Source organism: Hordeum vulgare, chromosome 3H (assembly GCF_904849725.1).
Source record: "Hordeum vulgare subsp. vulgare chromosome 3H, MorexV3_pseudomolecules_assembly, whole genome shotgun sequence".
In the NCBI taxonomy this organism is placed as follows: Eukaryota; Viridiplantae; Streptophyta; class Magnoliopsida; order Poales; family Poaceae; genus Hordeum; species Hordeum vulgare.
Window position 1 is genome coordinate 60,691,576 of NC_058520.1, and position 10,424 is coordinate 60,701,999.

Below are 10,424 nucleotides of genomic sequence, written 5' to 3' on the forward strand. Positions count from 1 at the left end.
ATTCTACCATCCATATAGAAATGTGCAGTGGAGTAGAACTACATGATCATCTCGTCATTCAAAGCAGTCATCACTTTCCTAACAAAATCCTCTATGTCAATGGACCTAAAATTTTCCCTCACGTGAGGGATGTAGTCCTCATGTTTCTCGATGTAGTCCTAGTCTACATATCTCATATCACCCATAGATGGACTCTTGTCCAATAGGACAGTCTCATAAAAGTCATGTTGTTCCTTGGTGTGGAAACGACCATGACAACTGTCCTCCTCCTGATAGCATAGGGATCTGGTGCTCCCCACAATCTTAGTCCTTGATCTCTCCTCCTTAGTCCTTAATCACTCCTCTTCTTCATGTCCTCTACAACAAGATAAGCATCATTACGCTCTGGCGGGTGAGCTCTTAGTTTTCTCAACACAACATGTTCTTCTACTTCTTCTGCACCAACATCTTTGGATGCCAAGCCTTTGTTTTTCTCTGTTGCAGGAATGTCCCATGTAGTCCTCTCGGGCTTAGGAGCTCGGAGGGCTTATTCATCAACACCATGACCTCTCCGATGATGCGTGAGTAGTTCACCATACACCTACGGGTCCATAGCTAGTAACTAGATGGCTTCTTCTCTCTGTTGGATCTTCAATACAAAGCTCTCCATGATCTTCATGGAGATCTATCCGATGTAATCTTTTTTTGCGATGTGTTTGTCGAGATCCGATGAATTGTGGATTTATGATCAGATTATCTATGAATCTTATTTGATTTTCTTCTGATCTCTCTTATGCATGATTTCATATCCTTTTAATTCTCTTCGAGTTGTGGGTTTTGTTTGGCCAACTAGATCTATAATTCTTGCAATGGGAGAAGTGCTTGGTTTTGGGTTCATACCGTGCGATGACCTCACCTAGTGATAGAAGGGGTAGCGAGGCACGCATCGTGTTGTTGCCATCAAGGGTAAAAAGATGGGGTTTTCATCATTGGTTTGAGATTATCCCTCTACATCATGTCATCTTGCTTAAAGCATTACTCTGTTCGTCATGAACTCAATACACTAGATGCATGCTGGATAGCGGTCGATGTGTGGAGTAATAGTAGTAGATGCAGAAAGTATCGGTCTACTTGTCTCGGACGTGATGCCTATATGTATGATCATTGCCTTAGATATCGTCATGACTTTGTGTGACAGGCCGATGCCGATGTTCCATAAGATTCCCTTTCCTTTCTATTTTATGTTGTCGCATCATCATCTCATCATTTGCATCATCTGCATTGCATCGGCATCTCCGTTGCCGCCAGTTTTCAAAACTTGCATCCGTTAGTAGTTGCCGGTTCTCGTCGTTGTCCGTTCTGAACCCGACCGCACTCGCACGCGCCCGCGGCATCGTCAAACCCTGTTTTAAAAGTGTGCGTAAAACTTTCTCTGATTGGGTTGAAACTAGGCGTGCGGTCTTATTTACATATAGGTAGGCCGCGTGCCAAATTTCGTCGCAATCGGAGTCCGTCTGGTACCCGAACGGTCGTCCGTAGCGGCACCGTATTCGGTCTACCGTCGGACGTTTGTTGGTGTTTTAAAACGCGTGTCACAGACGCACCCCTTCCCTCTCATCTTAGCCTAAGCCTCTCTACACAGCCACCTAACCACACTCCGCGAGAGAAGCCATCCGTTTTCGATCGCGCGGTCGAAATCGGCCCGGAAAACCCCTAACCCTAGCCCCCTTTCCTATTTAAACACCGCATCCTTTAATTTAGACAGCAAGCCCCTCTTCCACCTTGTTTTCCGTGCGAAACAGTGTGCAGCCGCCACCCCAACGCCCCTGTCTCCCTCCTCCAGCCGCCAGCCTGTAGAGCCCGCGTTGGGCCCGCCCGAGCCCATCCGGGCCCGAGCTCCCCGCAACATCAGCCGCCTCCAGGAGGGGCCGAGCTCCCGTCCCCGTGCCCGTGCTCGTGCTCTGCCGCCAGCTCCTCACCGCAGACGCGCCGCCGTAGCCGCTGGCAGCACCGCCTGCCGGTGCCCCGCAGGCCCCGAGGCGCCCTGCCTCTGCCCGCTGCTCTGCCGCCGGCCGCCGTGAGCAGGACGTCGCCGAGAACACCGGCCCTCGGACAGATCCGGTGGGTCTCGGCCCAATCTCGCCACCCCGCGCCGGTGCTGCGCCCTTCCACCTCGCCTCCCCGCCGGCGCCTTTCGTCGCTGCCGCCGGTGGCTCCGATCCAGATCGGATCGAGCCCCGTGCAGCTCCTCGCTCCCCGCTGACCTGCGCTGGCCATGGGCCGCTTCCTCCAGCGCTGGCCGCCTAGGCCTTCCCTGCGACAGCGGCCCAGGTCGCGTGGGCCTCCACCACCTTGCCTCCACCGCTCCAGCCGCAACCTAGTCCAGGCCGGCCCAAAGGTGAGCCGTGTGTGACTGCCCTGTATGCCATGTGTAGTTTAGGCCCATTAGGTAATTAGGATTTTTACGAATTAGGAATATTCCAGAAATATGACGATATTAAAACCTCCGTAGATTTCAAACCGAGTGTCGGATCGCGACGTGTACATATGTATCTTGTGTAACTTTTTGCATAGAATCCGATTTTAAAACTTGCATATTTATTTTACGTAGTTTAACGTGCCAAACGCCTAGTTTAGCGTGGTGTCTCAATAGGGGAACGTCCCGTATTTATTTTCCGCGCGTGTTCGAAATGCTCGTATACCGTAATAGAAATGCCCATGTTATAGGAACTATTTTTCCATGTATTTTACAGTAGACTTTGGTATTTTTGCGCGTAGGGAATTGCCGCTAATTTATTTTCCCGTGTATAGGTTATTTTCTTGCATTTAAGTGTGGCATTATTTTTGTTTTGCAACCCCACATATTTTATATGTTTCCGGGGTAGATTTTTCTGTGCAATTAGTTTTAGCATTAGAGCAAGTTAGTTCGCGCGATATTTTGCCGTGATGCCCTTTCGTTTAATTCGAAGGATTTATTCCGTGCTTCGTTTGACGGAGTTGTCAACTAGAGAGTTGATCTTGGATATTTTGACTAGCCCTGGTATTTTTAGTTGCAATAGAAATGCATGTTTAGGTGTGGTTTGATTGCCCTCAAGATGCTAGAAATAGTGTTGATTTGGAGGAGCTGAAATATTTCTAAGTCTGGAATCTGTTATATTTTGTTGCTATTTTGTTTTTCTTCTAGCTTTTGATCTGTAGCTCTTTTGAGGTTGGTCCAATGGAGTAAGTTGTAGCCCTTGTGTTTCTTTAGCATGCTGGGATTTTTCATGCCATTTAGAGTCCTGTAGCTATAGGTTTTTCTGCTGTCAAGATAGCTTCAGATCGAAAACTGCACTTTCATGAGGTGTAATTTTCACAAAGTCTGAAATAGTGTGTGAGATGTCATTTTGTGTCTTCTTTTCCTAGTGCTCGTTTCTGCCATGCTAGTTGTTGTTAGTTATGTGTAGTAGTGCGTCTTGCCCTCTTTCGTGCCATGCCTTGCTTGAGTTTATCGGAGTTGTGTAGCTCGTAGTTGTGGGGCGTAGAAAATGCTATGTGGCTGATTTTGGCAGATTGTAGTCAGTTCTTGTATTGCTCGTAGTTGTGAACCGTAGCTCCGATTTGATCGTGTCCTACATGAAACTGGCTTAGAATCTTTTGTAGTTTCATTTTATCTTGCTGGTTGTATGTTTTGAAGTTCTCGTGACCGTCGTTGCACACATATTGCATTCATGCCATCATATCTTGCGGTGCTTGTAACTTTTGATCCGTAGCTCCGTTGGAGATGACCTCTATGTGTAAATTGCTTGTCATGACGCGTAGAATCACGTGAACCTATTTGTTTTGTTGTTTAACAAACTTAAAATGTGATTAGGACAAATCTGGACAGAATTAGAATTTAACACGTCGGGTCATTTCGGAGATGCTATATGTCGTTTCCGGCCTCATTTAAAATGCCTAGATAGGTAGTTTAATTTGCGCTTCACCTCTTGCCATGTTTAACCACATTTAATATTGTCGTGTATCTAATCGGGATAGAACTAAATAAATAAACGAGGAGTTACGTCAATATGCAACTCGTTGCATATTGAACTTCACTTAATGTGTAGTGTTTGATTGTCGTGATTGTCATGCCTTCCATTAGACCGTTCATGCATCATATGTGTATTTCATCTTGTGGTGTATATCGTGTGTTGATACTTGTTCCGGTTTTCCCCGTCTCGATAGAGTTCCGCAGTGTGCCGGATTGTGAGGAACCGTTCGACTACGTCGGTTCGTCTGCTTCACGGAGGCATTCTTCTTCCAAGCGGGATCTCAGGCAAGATGACAATTTCCCCAGATACCATTACTATCATTGCCATGCTAGTTTTACCGTTGCTGTCATTTACGTCTCGTTGCCTACCACAAGTTAAATATCAGCCTCTCAACAATGCCATGAAACCATCAACCTGTTCAACCTAGCAAACCACTGATTGGCTATGTTACTCCTTGCTTAACCCTGTTGATAGCGTTTCTAGTTGTAGGTGCAGTTGCTTCCATGTGATAACATGGATTCCTTGTTATATCACCATAATATTGCTATTTAATTTAATGCACCTATATACTTGGTAAAAGGTGGAAGGCTCGGCCTTTCTAGCCTGGTGTTTTGTTCCACCTTTGCCCCCTTAGTTTCCGGCTACCGCTGTTATGTTCCATAATTGAGCGCTCCTAACACGATCGGGGTTGTTATGGGGACCCCCTTGATAATTCGTTTTAGATTAAAGCTGGTCTGGCAAGGCCCAACATTGGTACTACATTTGCCTAATCACCTAATAAAATTGCATAGGGACTTTCCGGACCCCGAGGATAATTTAATCAACCCCCGGGCCAGTGCTCCGCATGAGTGTTGGTCCACCCACCTAGCAGCCGGCGGTGCCACCTCGGGGCAACTCGAGGTTTGGCTACCGTCCACTATGCATAGATGGTGTGTCCTGAGAACGAGATACGCGGCTCCTATCTGGTTCGTCGACACACCGGGTGGCCTTGCTGGATTAGTTTTACCTTTGATGAGATATCTTGTGCATCGGGATTCCGGTGATGCTTTGGGTAATCTCAGAGTTGAGGTTTTCCACTAGGGAATCCGACGAGATCGCGAGCTTCATGATTGAGGATTTCTATGCGGCTTGTGGTAATGTGTGATGGACTAGTTGGAGCACCCCTGCAGGGTTAAATCTTTCGGAAAGCCGTGCCCACGGTTATGTGGCAACGTGGAAACTTTGTTTAACACTGGTTCTAGATAACTTGAAGTTAACTTAATTAAAATTTGCCAACTGTGTGCGTAACCGTGACTGTCTCTTTCGTGAGTTACTTCTCCGATCGAGGACACGGTGGGGTTATGTCTGACGTAGGTAGGTGTTCAGGATCATTCATTTGATCATCAGTAGTTACGTCCGTTATGCGTAGATATTCCCCCTCTTATTTCTTGTACTCGTAAGTTTAGCCACCAAATATATGCTTAGCCGCTGCTGCAACCTCACCACTTAACCATGCCTCACCCATTAAGCTTTGCTAGTCTTGATACCTTTGGAAATGAGATTGCTGAGTCCCCTGTGGCTCACAGATTACTACTACACCAGTTGCAGGTACAGGTAAAGGTTACTTGACGCGAGCGCGTTGATTGTTCATTTGGAGTTGCTTCTTCTTCTTCTTCTTAATCGATCTAGGATGGGTTCGAGGCCGGCAGCCTAGGATAGCAAGGATGGACGTCGTTCTTCTTTTGTCGTTTGTTTTCGTCCGTAGTCGGACCTTGCTCTTACTCTTGATGAATATGTAATGTACTGATGTGACTCTGATGTAGCTTGTGCCGAGTGTAAGCCAACTCTATATATATCTCTTCTTTTCAGTACATGTACTTGTAACGATATCCATTCTTGCAACACGACGAGATGCGCTTCTATCCCATGACGAGGCCCTCGTGCCAAATTGAGGATAGGGTCGCATCTTGGGCGTGACACTTTGCGCGGTTCTATCAATTGCTCGACAGTAATTTGTTCACCCACCGTGATATTTGCTATTTTGAGAGAAGCCTCTAGTGAACACTATGGCCCCCGGGTCTACTCCACACCATATTTTCAGCCTTACACCTTTTTACTTTGTTGCACTTTCCGCCTTCAGATCTCACTTTGCAAACAATCTTGAAGGGATTGACAACCCCTTTGAAGCGTTGGGTGCAAGCTCGTTTGTGTTTGCGCAGGTACTTTGGACTTGACGAGACCCTGCTACTGGATCGATACCTTGGTTCTCAAACTGAGGAAAATACTTACTGCTCCTGTGCTGCATCACCCTTTCCTCTTCAAGGGAAAAACCGACGCAAACAAGAGAAGTAGCAAGAAGAATTCCTGGCGTTGCCGGGGAAGGACTTTTGTTGCCGTAGCAGAAGAATTTCTGGCGTCATTGCCGGGGAGGAAGATCAAGTCAAGAACTCATCCAAGTAGGTGTCGCAAACTCATCTCTTGCATTTACTTTGTTTGCCAGTTGTCTCTCGTTTTCCTCTCCCCCACTTCACCAATTTGCCTTTTTCATTTGCCTTTTCGTTCGCCTTTTTTCTCGCTTCCTCTTTTTTCGCTTGTGTGCTTGCTTGCTTGCTGAAGTCACCATGAATGAAAACACCAAACTTTGTGACTTCTCGAATACTAATAATAATGATTTTATTAGCACTCCGATTGCTCCCGCCACTAGTGCGGAGTCATACGAAATCAATGCCGCTTTCCTGAATCTTGTTATGAAAGAGCAATTCTCCGGCCTTCCTAGTGAAGATGTCGCATCCCATCTCAATACCTTCATTGAGCTTTGCAATATGCAAAAGAAGAGATATGTGGATAATGACGTGATTAAATTGAAGCTTTTCCTTTCTCGTTGTGAGATCGCGCAAAAACTTGGTTTTCTTCTTTGCCCAAAAATAGTATTGATTCTTGGGATAAGTGCAAAGATGCTTATATATCCAAGTATTTTCCGCCGGCTAAGATTATCTCTCTCCGTAATTATCATGAATTTCAAGCAATTTGATCATGAACATGTTGCACAATCTTGGGAGAGAATGAAATTAATGATTAGAAATTGTCCCGCTAATGGCTTGAGTCTTTGGATGATTATTCAAATCTTTTACGCTGGCTTGAATTTCGCTTCTAGAAATATCTTGGACTCCGCCTCAGGTGGAACGTTCATGGAAATCACGTTAGGGGAAGCCACAAAGCTCCTAGACAACATCATGATGAACTACTCTCAGCGGTACACTGAAAGGTCACCTACTAGTAAGAAGGTACACGCTATAGAAGAAATTAACTCGTTGAGTGCTAAGATGGATGAGTTAATGAATTTGGTTGCTAATAGAAGTGCTCCTTTAGATCCTATTGATATGCCCTAGTCTTCTTCGATTGGTAGGAGTAACTTTGTCAACAACAATGCTTTTAGAGGAAACTATGTTCCTAGGCCTTTTCCTTGTAACTCCTCTAATAATTTTAGCAACTCCTACAACAATACTCATGGAAATTACAATAGATTACCCTTTGATCTAGAGAGTAATATCAAAGAGTTCATCAACTCTCAAAAGATTTTCAATGCGTCCATAGAGGAAAAGCTACTCAAAATTGACGATTTGGCTAAGAGCGTTGATAGAATTTCTAGTGATGTTAATGCTTTAAAAGTTAGATGTGCTCCTCCCAAAATCAACATGGATGAAACTTTGAAAGCTATGCATGTTTCCATGATTGAGAGCCAAGAAAGAACCGCCCAAATTCGTGCTAGACATGAATGGCTTAAAAAGGCGTGTTCTCGTGATGAGAATCACGAAGATCTTAAAGTGCTTGGTGTGACTCCCACTGAATCTTTGTTTTCTTGTGTCAAACCTAATGATTATGGGGCTGGATATGAATCCACTTTGGTTGAAAAGTGCCCCAATGATTCGGAGTCCATCTATCTTGATGCTAAAAGCATTGAAAGTGGAGTAGAAGATGTTAAAACTTTGAGTAGTAATGAAATTACTAACGTGGATTTCAAGGAATTCAATTATGATAGTTTCTCCTTGATTGAATGCATTTCTTTGATGCAATCCATGTTAAACTCTCCACACGCTTATAGCCAAAACAAGGCCTTTACCGATCATATCGTCGAAGCTATGATAAAATCTCTTGAAGAGAAACTTGAATTGGAAGTCTCTATCCCTAGAAAGCTTCATGATGAGTGGGAACCTACCATCAAAATCAAAATCAAAAACTATGAATGCAATGCTTTGTGTGATTTTGGTGCTACTGTTTCTGCGATTCCAAAGTCTTTATGTGATGTTCTGGGTTTTAATGAGATTGAAGAGTGTTCTCTTAATTTGCATCTTGCTGATTCTACTGTCAAGAAACCCATGGGAAGGATCGATGATGTTCTTATTATTGCAAATATGAACTATGTACACGTGGATTTCATTGTGCTTGACATTGATTGCAATCCTACATGCCCTATTATTCTTGGTAGACCATTCCTAAGGACTATCGGTGCTATCATCGATATGAAGGAAGGGAATATTAGATTTCAATTTCCTTTAAGGAAGGGCATTGAACACTTTCCTAGAAAGAAAATAAGATTGCCATATGAATCCATGACGAGGGCCACTTATGGTTTGAGCACCAAAGACGACGATACGTGATTCTATCGCTTTTATGCCTAGCTAAGGGCGTTAAACAATAGCGTTTGTTGGGAGGCAACCCAATGAATTTATCTTTTTATTTCTGTTTTGTTGTGTCCACACCATCATAATTCTGTTGTGATTGTGTTTTTTGTGTTTCTTTTTGTGATTGAGCCAAGCAAAACCTTTATGACTAGTCTTGGTAATGGTTGTTTGACCCTGCTGGAAAAAGACAGAAACTTTTCGCTCACGAGATGATTTTTCATTTTTATTCAGGAAAAGCTTTTGAGTTGATTCTTTTTTCTGCTGGTTGATATGCCTTTTTCCCAGGCAGTCGTAATTTTTCAGTTTTTGTGAGCTACCAGAAGCATACGAAGTATACATATTGCTACAGACTGGTCTGTTTTTGACAGATTATGTTTTTGTTGAGTTGGTTGCTTGTTTTGATGAAACTATGGTTGGTATCGAGGGGCACTAGCCATGGAAAAGTGAGAATACAGTATCCCAACACCAATATAGATAGAATTCAAGTTTGCTACAGTACCAAAAGAAGTGGTAGTTTGTTTTCTTGTGCTAATGTTATCACGAGTTTGTGTTTAAGTCTTGTGTTGTGAAGTTTTCAAGTTTTGGGTGATGTTCTCATGGACGATGAGATAAGGAGTGGAAAAAGCTCAAGCTTGGGGATGCCCAAGGCATCCCAAGCTAAATTCAAGGACACAAAAATGCCTAAGCTTGGGGTTGCCCCGGGAAGGCATCCCTTCTTTCGTCTTCAATCCATCGGTAACATTACTTGGAGCTATATTTTTATTCACCACATGATATGTGTTTTGCTTGGAGCGTATTGTATCTTAGGAGTATTTTCTTTTTGTTGTGTCACAATCATCCTTGCTGCACACCTTTTTGAGAGAGAGAGACATGCACTCATCGTGATTGTGCTAGAATGCTCATAGTGCTTCACTTATATCTTTTGAGCTAGATACTTTTGCTCTATGTGCTTCACTTATATCTTTTAGATCACGGCGGTGCGTGACTTGGTAGTTGGCTTATGCTATGAAAGTAGTCCCGAAGGTGACAGGTACCCAAATAGTATGCAAAAACCTCCATCTTCATGTGCATTGAGTAAAAAGAGAAGTCTTGATTCCTCTCAATTAGTTTTGAGACGTCGATTTGGTAATATTAAGAGCAATGTTAGTAGGGTGTTGTGAATCTAGAAATACTTGTGTTGAAGTTAGTGATTCCCGTAGCATGCACGTATGGTGAACCGCTATGTTAGGAAGTATGAGCATAATTGATCTATTGATTGTCATCCTTTGTGTTGAGGTCGGGATCGCGCGATGGTTAACACCTACCAACCCTTCCCCTAGGAATATGCGTTTAGCACTTTGTTTCGATTACTAATGAAAACTTTCACAACAAGTATGTGAGTTCTTCATGACTAATGTGAGTCCAAGGTATAGATGCACCTTCACCTCCCACCATTCCTAGCCTCTCTAGTGCCGCGCAACTCTCGCTGGTACACAAACCCACCATATGCCTTCCTCAAAACAGCCACCATACCTACCTACTATGGCAATTTCATAGCCATTCTGAGATATATTGCCATGCAACTCCCACCGTTCCATCTCATGACTTGTGCCGTCACTCTCATATTGCCATTGCATGATCGTAAGATAGCTAGTGAGATGTTTCAACGTCATACGCCATGCTAGATCATTGCACATCCCGGTACACTGCCGGAGGCATTTCCTATAGAGTCATCATCGTTCTAAGCTTTCAGCTGTGAGGAAATAAAAGTGTTATGATCATCATTATTAGA